The sequence below is a fragment of the Gorilla gorilla genome, chromosome 18, assembly GCF_029281585.2.
Source record: "Gorilla gorilla gorilla isolate KB3781 chromosome 18, NHGRI_mGorGor1-v2.1_pri, whole genome shotgun sequence".
NCBI classification, from domain to species: Eukaryota; Metazoa; Chordata; class Mammalia; order Primates; family Hominidae; genus Gorilla; species Gorilla gorilla.
The window spans coordinates 93,585,545-93,599,980 of record NC_073242.2 but is presented as its reverse complement, the minus strand read 5'-3'; the positions used below and the strand labels follow the sequence as shown (position 1 = coordinate 93,599,980).

The following is a 14,436-nucleotide window of genomic DNA, read 5'->3' as shown; positions in this document are numbered from 1 at the left end:
AGACATGAGCCACCATGCCCAGCCCACTTGGTTTTTAAAAGAACAATTCAAACAATTCAATGTTCCTAGTCTCCAGGAACATTTTTAAAATGTTTATCGAGAACTAAAGAAAGCCATCTGTAGGAAACATGGGACTCACCTAGCAGAAGGGTCTACTGTGGTGAGTGCGGGCATTGAACAACATGGAAGCACCTAGCCCTTCACTAACACAAGGCTTTTCTAGGTTCAATGCTCACTTGTTGTGAGCCATTGTGCTGGTTTATGATGGGGCTCCAGAACTGTTTATACTTAGTTCCTTTCTTCTCTTGGGAACTACCCCTACACAAACGGTTGTTCATAAATGGAATTAACAATATCATGTACAAATAATTCATATGGATATTACTACTAGGTCTCTATTACTACTTCTACTACTGGTACCATTTATAATTAAGGAAGCTTTGACCAATGCCAGCTTTATATTAAGGGCTTTGTATTTATGTTTTTATTTAGTACATCAATTTTTTTAGATAAGTATTATTCACTTTTACCATAACACAAAAAAAATAGACAAAACTAAGATTCAGATGTAAAACAAGTTTGTAATTTCACCCATCGTCATGTGGCAGGAAAAATGTTTTGGGCATTTTTTTTTTTTCTTTGCTGAGAAGGGGATATTGTTGAAAGTAAGGTTTTAAAATACTGGCAATTAACTCAAGGATGTAATGAAGTTTTATCTGACTTCAAAGTCTGAGCTCCACAGAGCCTGTATCCATTATAGTTACTTCCTTCTATAATGCCAGATTACTCAAAAGTACAAAAAAAAAAAAACAGAGAAAAGATAAATGGCTTTAGGGCTAAGTGATGGAGTTATTGGGAGGTTCATGGTGCTTAACTGGCCAGTGGGTCCAGTGCAATTTAGACATTACTGAAATTTTAAAAACACATATGTCAAAGGTGCCTGAGTCTTTTCAAGGGAGCTAAGCTGTTTCATTTACTCTTTGTTCCTTTTGATGATGATCTTATCCTCATCTTCTCATCTCATTGAAAGACATCATTTCCCCAATCTGTGTTGCCACATAAAGCTCTGTGCACATGTTGTTTAGAAATCTTCAAAGTTTATGGATAATCACAGTCCCATACATTCATATATGCCTTCTGTATAATTATACTGACTTTGCGAGAATTCAGACTTAATCCAGGAATAGAAGAAAATCCTATGTGCAAAGATACATTTGCCAGGCATTCATATTGCAATTTTAATGAGTCTGGAAAAAAGTTTTACTGCTTAAAATATTTTCAACGTGATTGAACCTAGGATTTTTCAAATGACATCAGTAAAGAAACAAGCAATTTTTTTGCACGTGTGTGTGTGTTTATTTGTGTCTCGTATCATTTGTGTGGTATTCACAGTACTTTCTAAAATATTGTCTTATCTTTCCAAATAAATTGCAGCCAGAGACATCTAATGCAGTAATAGTTTTCACAATAAGCAAACTCTGGCATTACAACAGGAAATTCAGTTTTCCAATGACAAAGAGCTGCAGACCATTAAGATATGAGAGACAACTTCCGAAGAAGCTACTCCAAAGTTGGATAACTTGACTGGATTCCCCAGGCCAACGGGGCATTTCCAGTGATCTTCAGTAGAATGATCCTAATCATGATGAAGGAATCGGCATCGTTAACTTATGTTGATGATGATATCAGGATAGACTTGGTGCTATTGATGAAGGCAATGAAAGAGAAGGCTGGAAGGGGCACCACTACCACATCTGACTAGCATACAAGAATCTCGTCTGTATTACTGCCAAGTTCCCATATGAGTTTCTCTTTCAGAGAAGAGCTAATATATTAAATTTTTACGCTGGTTTCCCATTAACTTCATCAATAAGAGAAAGCTAATCTTTAACAATGATTTCATTGCATGACCTAGTCCTGTTTTTTCACCAACGATTGTCACTTATTGGAGGCTCTGTATGATAAGACTAAGCTCAACATTCTGTTTGACTGACAAGTTATATAGAAGAGGAGTTTGATCCCTGACACTCAAAGGAACAAGAGCATGGAAAGACTGCGGTTTGTAATCACCAAAACTCATGCTCAAGGCTCAGCTCTTTCACCACTCATTGGCCTGGAGAGCCACTCCGGAGCTCGGTTTACTCACTTGTGAGATCTGGAAATTATACCCATCTTTCAGGCTGGTTGTGATGATTAAGTGAAACCACCACTGTAATGTGTTCTGTTCTATGCCTGGCACATCATGGTTCCCTCTAAATGTCACCCTCCTCCTTTTCTCTAGAGGGTTTACTTTCCATGAATTTAAGGAAGAAAATAGATGCAGAAAAATGGAAAACAAAACACTGAAACATCTTAATTTTAATTATTAAAGCTATAAAATAATTTATATATAGATAGAAAACAAGAAAATCAAAACACGAGGGTTATGCCAATGTATCAGAACAATGATTTTCAGAAAGACTGAAGTTCTTTGTAAAAGCATTGAAATTATACCTTATATTTGAAAACCCAATAAGAAATCAGATTATTGCTTTAAAGTACAAGTTCATAATATTCTTCATAAGAATTGAATAAGTGTGTGTGTGTGTGTGTGTGTGTGTGTGTGTGTGTCCATGCACGCATGCGGTTTGGTTCAGAGATTCAAGATGGCAGTCAACTTCTGAGCCAAGTGTCAGGCCATATTTAAACGGAACTACTGTCCAATACTGTGTTGAACCAAACAGATTTCATGATGGTTGCTCTAGTACAAACCTCTAATTTATTCCTTTTTTCTTCTTTTTTTTAAAATTAATTTTAAGGACTGCTTCTTTGGTGTATGGTTGATGTCCTCTTGACAAACAGAATGTGGGGAATATTGGCCTGATATTCTGCTCTGATGTTATTTTGGGAACACAAATAGACACCACCCTCAACTTAGTGCCTAATAACTTTCCAGTAGCATAAGTATTTTCCAAAGAGTGATTACGTATGTACATATGTGTATACCTATATACAAGCCACGCTAATAAAAAACCCAATATGCATATAAAGTAATAATACACATATATCTATGTCATAGGTTCAGACATAGATCTCCATATGTTATTATTATTTTTTGTTAGTGCCACTTGACATGTAAGGAAGCTGGAAATCTCAGAACATCAGTGTATTGGCAAAGATCACACAACCAAACTATCTCATGATATTTTCATACACTGTTCTGCTTTGGATCTCTTTGAAAGATGATAACCTGCTGGCTGCCATTCAGTTTCAGCTCAGTTTATTCTATGACAGTTGTCTGTAACAGGCACGGTTTAATAAATCATAGATTTATTCACGTGTAATTGTAATAGCTTAAAAAATAATGCAACGTTTCCAATTTGATTAGCACCAATGAGATTACAGCCTGTGAATAAAGTAAATATACTTACATTTCCTTATGTATCAATTGTCTATCTTAACTTTAAGAAGCAGACATAACCAAAGTCCCTGTACCTATAGGTAGAACTGTACTAAATTCCTAACCCATTTGGAACTAAACCTGGCTATATAGCATCATTTTAATGCAAATGTCAATCACAAGGTAATGTAACAACACCCCTTGTGTTGAGTTCCTACTGTGTGAGACAAGTATTAGAAACTTACATCAATCACCTTTAACTCACAGTAAATAACTGTAAGGGAGGAAATGCAGTCTCTCTGTAAATTCCAGATGAAAATATTTAGGGGCCCACAGAGATTAACATTCTTACCAAAGGATGAGAAGTTAGTGGAGAAATAAGATTTAAATGCAGATACCTTGACTTCAAATCAAATGTATTCCATTTCCTTTACTGTATTCTTCTACATGTTTTAGTAACCCAAATAAGGCCCATATTGATTGTCATAGTCCTATAGTTCCAAATCTGTATTCTCTCTCTCTCTTTTTTTTTTTTTTTTTGGTTGTTTTTTTACCTGGTCATCATCTGAGTTGCTTGAGAAGATTAGCATTTTTCTCTATTTTACTGTCCCTTAGTAACAGACACAACTAATAATACACAAATAATCTTGCAATGCTAGGGGGAATTACTGTTTATAAGAAGCACATAATCTCCTCTAAAAACTGAATATTAATAAATGAAAATAACCATGACTCAATTTAGGTCAGATTTGTTTATATCCTATTTATATGTTTCCTACAAAAAGAACATGACTATAGTCTATTTTTCATTCCTAAAAGAAATCTTAAATCTTGCAAATGTTCAAATGTTAAGATCTATTAAAAAATTGTTATGTCAGACAAAATCTTATAGTTGAATGTAAGTTGCATTTGGTGTTATTTAATTATCATTCAGGTGATCAGGAAATTCTACGGAGATGAGAGGAATATATAAAATGAAAATTAGAGACAGCTTTTAATATTGATTCCAAGTTAAATCTTAGTAAAGGATAATTTTGCTTTTTTGATACTAGAAGCAACAGTTTAGTTGAATCTCTATCCAAATAGAAATTTAATAGTGCTTATTTCATGCTCATATGGTCAGATTTTTGGTCTAATTTGTTTGTAATGAGTTAGAGTAACTGATATGCTAATCAATGTTAGTTAATTAAAAGTGGAGTTTCCATTTAGCTACAAAACGCATTAGGGTGCTGAGCATATTGCATGCTAGATGACCTGATTCACACATTTGAACTTCTAAAATGAGAAGGAGTGGTAGAAAATCTTTTTGATGTGTTGCCAGAAGTGCCACTCAGATCCTTCTGGAAACAGATTTAGCCTGAGGATGAGAAGACTTGAATTCTAATCCTTGCTCCACTGCCTTTTTACCCTGAAGCTTGAGTATCATCTCTTAAATTCTCAAAAACTCATATTTCCAAGACCAAAAAATGGAATAGGATTAGATAATGTCTACACACACTTTCTTGTGATTCCTTGTTCAAAATTCAAAAGTAAATGAGGGTATTAACTCTCTGCTCAGCCATTTTCTAGCTCTGTAATTTTAGGCAAAATCCTCAATCTTTTTGATCTTTGTAACTGAGATGAAATGAGGAAAAGCATGGTACTCACACTGCAATCATGCTCAAATAAAGTTTACTATGGTGATTAAAAAAAGATAGAATAAGATAGAGTGTATGGACTTTACAAATACTATAAAATTATATCAAACTTCTAAAAATATAAGTAGATTTTAAAAAAAGAAAAAATCTGTAAGTATAGGCACTGAAACATACTCTAGTGAAGCTTTCAGCAAAGCCTTATTTACAGAGTTCCATTAGTAGGTGTTAATTAAACATGTATTTCATGTTTGACTAAGTTTTGGGAAAAGATCAGTTAAAACTATCAACAGAAATTAGAGACTCTTAGAGCTTTCAGAATATTAGCATGTACAGTGAATCTTCAAGACTATCCCCAGATATTTATTTTTGCTTCTTTGTTTTTTAACCTTATTGCAGGTACGGAATGGAGGTTTGGAAATTGTACAGAACTAGTGTTCTATGGAATAAGCTTTAGGAAGCAATGAAGTGAAGAAAATAACTGAAGATTTGTATCGTAGACACCTGGGTGGAATCTCACTCCTACCACTTAACTATGTCACTTAAATTAACCTTGCGTGACTGGGAGTGGTGAAGATAATTCCTATTTTGAAGATTATCCACCTTGGTTTGAAAGTGAGGAACAATATATGTAAAGCTATCAGCTTGGGATAAAGACTCAATAAATTGATGATGATGATAGGATTGATTCCAGGCACCCTAGCAAAGCATCGCCTTCCTCCTGTGGAACCACAAAACCGAGGAAACTGTGCATCTTCTCCTGTTCACTATTTGAAATCCATTTGTTGTAAAACATCAAAGAGTGATTCCCATATGTGGAACATTGTGGAAGAAATTTGTTGTTGATTGCTTCCTCCTTGAAACAGAATTATAAGAAAACAGGATGGAAAGCTAAGGGGAGCTTGATGCCCCAGAAGAAGGAATCTGAAATAAGATTGAGAGGGTGGGCAGGATACACTTCCTGAGGTTAATGCTGTTAGAAGTTAACTAATTTTTTCTGGAGGATGGATATCATTTGCAGTAAAGCATCTGCCAACTGTTATAAAATATCAGGATATCTCGACCTGTCATTGAAACAAACCAATAAGAACAGGCCATTTCCTGCAGGGGGCATGACTAAAACCAGAGCCATTTTCACAGATAATCCATTTATAAATCATGGTAATAAAATGGCCATCATGACAGCAGCTCAGTGACATTTTTTTCACAAGCTCAGCCGTATCCAGGCAACCAACACATCTTAACTCAAATAAAAAGAAAGGCAGCCTGGCGTTCCAGGAGTCAAGGAGAAGATCCCACTGCCTGGTTCTCTTTTCCCATGAGGGAAGGTGATGGGCTAATGGCTATAGGAACTTTATATGACCCTAATTACTGCAGTTTGCTTTATGTGCATGTCTGAATCAATAGACATCAGGAATTTAGATGTTTCTCAACTCTTTTCTCATTCTAGGAACTGATAAGTGGGGAATTCTGAGGTCCATCTTTGATCCATATCTTATTTTGAGAGATTCAACTGATTGGCAGGAACTGGAGAGAAGAATAATACATGGCAGAAATCCAGATATTCTCTATTCAGCTCTTTACATGTGTAATTGAAAATCAACATTGTTTCTCATATTATTGAAAAAAAGTTTTAATATGCACCATTATAGCAACTATCATGAGTCATAATCTTAGAAAAGTGTGTCTCTTGTAGCCCAGATGAGAGACAAGAGTTCTCTTTGCACTCCTTTGGGACTTTTCCATGCAATTTATACATGCAAACTTTTGATGACTGAAACTACCTTGACTCAAAAGGGACTTAAATACTTAAAAATACATTTTACCAAAGACTATTCCCCTTTTTATGTAAAGCACTATAGCAAAGATAAATTTGTATAACTAACATTAATTAATTAATTAAATGACTTACTTTCATAGTAAAACCAAATATTATGGAATAAATTGCTAAACAGGAATTTGAAAATATTTATGTCTATGTATGTGTACATATGCATGTATGTTAAATTATATTCACCTAAACCATCTATCACTGGGACTAATAATCCTTACCCAGCAAAATGAGATGATGGCAAAAGTACAAAGGGCAGACTACTATGTTCATGGAAACTTTTTGCTGGGATGTTAATGTTAGGAAAGCAGGAGCCTAGGAAAGCCAGAGTGCCACCATTTTAAAATCAACTCCATCTTAAAACTGGCAAGGCACAGTCTTTGCTAGTCATGACCCATAGTCCTAAGATGTTTTTACCTAAGGAGTCAGCTTGGTAATGCCTGTAAGGACAAACTCCTATAAAAACAGAAAGCCTAGATGTCTCAATAACCATAACAATATGTGCTTTCAAGATAATTACAGTTATACTTTAATATACTTACACACTAACACGTCACAGATAGTTTTATTTAAATCAATAGAATAATACATTTTGTCATGCTGTCAGCCCACCCACATGTAGGCACAGCTTAGTTTATTCTTTACATAGGTAAGACTCCTGTATAAGAAAAACTTCAAGCAAAGATAGTGAATTCCTCCACTTGCTTTCTGAGGACACTCTACTCAGTAATGGCATAGCTTTCAAGAAACTATCTCTTCTCACTGTGAAGCATTCCTCTTCTTGCATTCTGAGAATGCCCTGCTCTGTAATAGGGTAGCTTTCTATGAACCTTCTCTTCTCTTTGACTCACCTTGAATTCCTGTCTGCAAGAACACACTCCTGGGGTCTGCATCAAGACCCCTTTTCTGATTACATTAATATTAGCATTATTGTTATGGCAGGTGCTGTCAGGGCTCTGCCTATGTTCCTATGATTCCTTTTACACTGTTTTCATGGTCAGTTCCATGTATACCTTTACTCTCAACAGCTAGCACGCGTGCTTCTTAGCAGGCAGTCTTCCCTCAGGCTATCAGTAGCTAACTTGCCTTAATACATGGAGACCTTCAAATTTCTGGGGCAGCCCTCAAACAATGAGTGATGGATATAGCCAGTTATCTTGCCATCTGTTTGGAATAATTCCAATATTTTCAGGGAGCTAGTTTACCTGCAAACCTGTGTAGAATCCATGCTGTCTCCAGAGATCATGTGTGGGGCTGAGCCAACATTTACCTCCCTGGCACATTGTTTGATATCACACCCTTGTGGGGCCTTCTTTTCTTCCCACATTCCCTATCTCTTATCATTTTAAAAAAATCGATTATTGATTTATTTGTATTCACATGGATCCTTTTCCTGATACCCACTTCTAAGGAACCAAACTTAATATACCTGGAAAAAAGGTGAATGTGTTTAGGACCTGAATGGGGATTGAACTTAAGAGAGGTTGGGATAAAGGACTGGTCATGCATCGGACTTAGGAATCATTAAATAGCTACAAATGTAGTCCAGGTGAAAGTATCCCACAAGAGATATCTAGATGGACAAAGATCATAAAATAGATAGAAATAACCATCCTGATTAAAGTGTAAGTAAAAAATTCAAAATTCACAGTGGTCAAAATATTTAGAATTGATTGAGGCTAAGTTTGTGTTAGGTTCTGTATTATGCTATGGTAAGAGCTTTTATACATTTTCCCTCTCATTCAGCATATACAGCATTGAGGTAGGAACAATTATTTTTTTTTCCATTTTACAAAGTGGAAACAATGGCTTAACAATGTTTAGCAACTTACCAACGTTCACATAGTTGTGGACTTGAGATTTGTGCCTATATCTGTCAGGCTCCAAACATTATACGCTTAACTACTGTACTGTAAGATCTGCTTACCAGCCGAAAGTAGTTCCTGAAGAAGAATCAAAACAGATAAGTTTAGAGACATGGCTGATACGATCAAGTTGATTTGATAACAGCTTGCAGCAAACTCTGCATTTTAATACACATCTCTGTGTCTCTTGCATGTGTCTTTGAGTGCATGGAGACAGAGTAAGCAGGGCTAATATCCGTTGTTGTAGAAGTCTGTTGTGCTTTGCTCTCAGTAAGTGTCCCCCCTACCCACCCCTACTTTCCTACCTTCTAAGCCTCAGCAATGCTAAGTGCCATATTCAAGGTCACAGAGCTAATAAAAGCAAGTTTGTTTTCTGACTCTTAGCCTGAGTAGATTTCTTTCCAACAATATCAGGCTAATTTATTGTCTCATACCCAAATTCTGGGCAAAGACAGAACTGGTTTAGAATTAGACGGCTATCTAAACATAAGTTTCCAGTGGAGTTGCCAAAACCAACCTTCTATAAACCTCAACTTTCTAAAGGAATGCTGAGAGTCAGCTTTCCTCATCATCTGCCTACCAGCCCTCTGCCCTTTGGACTCAGCTTTATTTAGAAATGCTGATTTAGAGTGCTTTGAGTAAATATTAGCTGAAAAATTATTAATAAGTACTTCTCAGGCTCAAGTGTAATAGGCCCCATAGAAGACTCAAAATTGTTTATTCAACAAATTTAAATGTGTCATAAATGAAGTAATTGCTTTCCCTGGATGCTTTGCCAGGTTGGTGGCTTCATCCATACACTGAAGATTGAGAATCTGAAGGAAAGAGGCTATAGAGCTGCGTGTGTGCTTTGTTATCTCTCAGTGCATCCACAGACAGGGAGGTATTAGCGTCAGTAATTTATAGAAGGAAGTAAGATCAGGAATATACTTTTTGAGCTCTGTTCACAGCCAGAGGACGAAAAGTAACTTGTGCACAATCAGTCATCCTAGGCAACGGTATTTCTCCATCTGTGATATATTATTGTGACAACTCCCATTACCCCTCTGCCATTTTAATTTCCTGACATGCAAGATCATTTAAACTCCATTTCCATATGAATTTGCCCAAATGTTAACCCTTGATTACAGCTGGTTTTCTTCCACTAGTGGGTTGACCATTTGCCTGTTTGCTTTCAGGTCTGCTTTTCTTCTTTTTTTTTTTTTTTTTTTCAGACTGCTGAATCTTAAGTTTTACTGTGCCCACAAGTTCTGATTCAGTAAGTCTGAGAGGGGGTCTGAGATTGCATGCATAACAGTGCTCCCAGGTGTCACCGGTGCTACTGGTCTGTGCACCATGCTTAACCACGCTGAGTAGCCAGAATCCGAACTAGTTCTCAAAGCGTGGCCCCACAACCAGAAACATTGGTATTACCTGGTGGGATCATCTGCATTTCAGATGATCATTCCAGTTCATTCCAGACCCACTGCCTCAGATGATCTGTGTTTGGTTGTGTGTGTGTGTGTGTGTGTGTGTGTGTGTGAGTTGTGTTTGAGAGAGAGTCTTGCTATGTTTCCCAGGCTGATCTTGAACTCCTGGGCTCAAGCGATTCTCCCTTCTCAGCCTCCAAAGTAGCTGGGATTACAGGCACTTGTCAGCATGCCCAGCTTATAGATCTGCTCTTTTCTTTCCCATTGCTCTGCTCTGATCCTTGCAATGTTTACTAACTTTTTTCCTTATTGATAAAACTGATTTCAGCTATTTTTCTTTTTATCAGAGTAGGAATGTGTAGTTATTCTTAACATTGGTGCCTCCCTTAAATGAGCATAGCAGAATGTCTATTCTCATAAAATGCATTATAATCTTATTTTGAGGATATTTAACCTTCATTTCTATAGACCTTTACAATGAGCTTCTATCCTTCATGTGCAAAAGTGTGACTTCTTGAGGGGTTTCCAACACGTATCAGCAAGACCTCACTTATCCAAGAAGAATCCTCAAGAATGAAGAGTTGAACCCTGAGCAGCCAAGAGAGATGTCCAAGGGCTACTCTAAGAGCCCAGGGACTCACCCATGAAGGCCCCCTTAGGCCTGAACTCAGATTCTGCTCTTCCTTTCTCTGAATGTAGATACCTGATTTCACAGCAGATAAAGAAAGAACAAATGGGAATACCAGCATCCACTGACACACAGTAATAATACTGATGGTTGATGGTGAGGAAAGTAACCGGAAGCAAAACTGAAATTGAAATATAATTATCCTAGGGTAAAATAAATTAGGGCTCTTGGTATAAGATAAAACAAAGCTGCTCATAAAAATTAACTGTAATTCAGTATCAAAATACGGACAAAGAGAACGTCAGTAGCATATATGTTTATGTCTCTGTATGCCAGGAATCATCTTAGGCGTTAAATATACATTATTTCAAGATGGAAATACTGATAAAACTGTTAGTTAGATAGTATGCTCACGATTTTACGGTTAAGGAAAAACAGGCCCTTAACCCAAATTCCTCCACTGCTGTCACATGTCTGTGACAAGAGTAAGTGCAGAGGTGTGAAAACTTAGCCAGCCTCACTCAAAATCCCTTGGCCTAGCCATGGTCCAAGCTGTGAAGTTGTTGTTTATAGTCATGAACCTCAATTAAGAAACAGTTTTTTCTAAATATGCCCATTATAAGAAAGTGATTAAGCATCTAATATATTGTAGAAAAAAATCCACTTACCACGAAGAAAAAAAATGCTTTGGCAAATGACTATTAAAAGCTTTATAAATCCAGGAAAGAAAAAAAAAAGAAAAAAGCTGATGTGAAACAGCTCAGATGCAGGCAGATCTACTGAACCTGACTGCACTTCATGAGGTTACACAATATCTATTTGTTCTTGGTGACCATTTATAAACCAAGTGGATAAACCCTGGCTTTTCTCTCCCTCTCTCTCCAGAAATATCCACATTGTCTAGGACGGCCAGACTCAGAGCAGTTTCAGACATATAAATACCAATCGCTTCCTGTGCTGGTGAATGGAATTTAATCAGACTAGCAAGCTAAACCAAAGTCACACAAAGGGTAACATTTGATGCGCTTAACAAGAAACCTTTATGCAACTGTTCCCATCAGTCAGACCTAGAATAATACGGTGCTATTTTTACTTCATCTTGGCTTTCCGCAGAAAACTTTAAAAGGCTTATGATGAGTGCCGATTGTCAATAGATGGTCTCCCACCCTGTGTCAGGACTCATTGCTGTGTCCACGAGACCTAAGAAAACATCGATACTGCTGTTCAAAACAACTCTATATTTATTTCCTTTTCTGATGAAGTAACAGCTGAGAGCACTACAGCTTACTGACCTGCTTTTCTTCTTCTCTTTATCCTCTGCTATCAAGTGAGAGCCTCCAGCCTCATCAGAAAGTGTGATGTTTATTTATTAATTCAATATCTGTTGCTCATTTATTCCACATCCATTGTAGTGTTTGGCTGTGGGGATAATAGGAACGAGATACAGACACACCTTTAAGAAGCTTGCAAAAGAGAGGGAGAGAGTAAGTTTACACAAAATTCTAACAATTATCTGACTCCTCCTGATTCCTCAGTGACCAATCATTGAGCCTCTTAATGTCCTTAGAGTATCACTTTAATCTACTTATTTATTCTTATACCTTCTGGTCTGGGATGTGATCAATCCACACCTGGCCTGTGGCCATCATTCTTAACATTTTTTTTTGGTTTCTTGGTTTTATTAAAATTTTAATTGAATTATAAAATACACAATGAAAGGGCAAAAATTACAATTGTGCAACTCAGCGAATCTTCATAATGTAAATTCCCATGTATCCCACTTCTCCCTGGATCAAGAAATGGAACATCACCAGTATCCGGAAGCCACCTCCCCAAGGTATTCCCATTCTCCTCCTCAAAGACAACCAGTTTCTGAATTCAAACACTAAAGGCCTACATTGAAAATTTATATAAATGAAATCACGCAGTATGTATTCTTGTACATTTGGCTCCTTTGTTTAATGTCTCGTTTGTCCTAGTCCTCAATGTTGTGTGTAGCAGTAATTTGTTTATTCTTATTGCTACAAAGTATTCCATTATATGAATACGACATAATTCATTATTTAATCCACTTTGGATGAACATTTGGTTTGGTTTTAGGTTGGAGATACTACAAACAGTGTTGCTATCAATTTCAAATGTTTCAAATATCAAATGTTGCACATCTGTTTTGGTGCAAATATTCATGCATTTATGTTGGGTAATGTACCTAGGAATGGGATTAATGAGTCACCTGGTTGCCTGCATGTTCAGCTTTAATAGTACAGACGGTCAGTGTCGAGTCTTTATATGCATATTAGCAGCTCAGGAGAGATTTTAACAGACATCCATGCTCCACAGATGATCTTTTTTACTCATTTTACAAAATGCAAATAAGATCATGTGATGCCCCTGTTTAATACCTTTTAATAGCTGCTCATCGACCTTTGGAAAATACTCAAAATCACAGATTCCTGCAGGATCTGGTCTCATATACTTTTCCAGATGAATTATGCACATCTCTACCCCTGATGTTCTTCACTCCGACTATACTGAACTCCTCTCAGTTTCACATGTGTACTCCATTTCACCCACTGAAACTTAACTCCTCTGAAAGGTTTGCCCAGACCCACCTATTATACATTGCTGCTGGAGTGCAGTGGTGCAATCTCAGCTCACTGCAACCTCTGCATCCCGGGTTCAAGCGATTCTCCTGTCTCAGCCTCCCTAATAGCTGGAATTACCGGTGTGTACCACCACTCCTGGCTAATTTTTGTATTTTTAGTAGAGATGGGGTTTCACCATGTTGGCCAGGCTAGTCTCAAAACCCTGACCTCAGGTGATCTGCCTGCCTCAGCCTCCCAAACTGCTGGGATTACGGGCATAAGCCACCACGCCCGGCCATAAATTTCATTCATTACACAGGTCAGTGCTAGAAACAGCATCATTTTCTCATGTGTTTGTCTTCCCCACTAGAATTTAAGTTCCAAAAGAACGTGTGCACTCTGCCTTCCTCACTAGAATTTCAGTACCAAACGAGTTAAAATTTCCTAACTTGTTCTCTTCTGAGTTTTCACTGTCTCCAACAGTACTCAGCATCAATCGGGCACTCAATCAATGTCTGTTGAATAGATAAAAAAATGCATGAAGGAGAGTTAGCATATTTTTTTCTCTCCTCAAATTGATTGTCTCCTCTTTCAATAACTGGATAACTTGTACTTATCCTTGAGGTCTCAGCTTAAACATCATTTCCACAGGGACACCTTTTTTTTTTTTTTTTTTTTTTTTTTTTTTGACTGGCCAAGCTAAGTTTTACACTCTTGTGTATAATATACAACTTTTCTTAAGCTTTACCTCCCTGGCATTTACTCTTAAAAGATCAGTTGATGATCTTTGTGTATTAACAAGTTGATGATTTGTATTTTTTTTTGTTTATGGTTCATATTGTCCCTTAACTTATATGTTCTAGGAGTATCTGGATGTCTGTTTTGTTCACCACTGTTTCCCTTGTGCCTAGCACAGTACTGCAGGTACACTGCAGACTTCTTAATGCACAAAGGCAAAAACTAAAATATCGAAGAGCAGATCAAAAAAGTATTGTCCAAGAGCTTTTACAAGGCAAAGAATCTTGTGTTATGCATAACTAAAGAAGACATATTCAGGGTCAAGTAGGTGAGAACTGGGACATATTCACAAAGGCTATAGTAAATA

At 36.9% G+C, this 14,436-nt stretch overlaps 1 long non-coding RNA gene across 1 annotated transcript in view; it reads right to left on the bottom strand.

Moving 5' to 3' along the window:
* Positions 1-14,436, bottom strand: part of LOC129527833 (uncharacterized) — a 274,710-nt gene that overhangs the window by 128,875 nt on the left and 131,399 nt on the right. Inside the window, exons 3-4 of the long non-coding RNA XR_008672931.2 lie at positions 12,039-12,165; positions 8,677-8,787 (exon numbers count right to left, since the gene is read on the bottom strand). This is a non-coding gene — a long non-coding RNA (uncharacterized lncRNA). The remainder of the gene's footprint in view (positions 1-8,676; positions 8,788-12,038; positions 12,166-14,436) is intronic.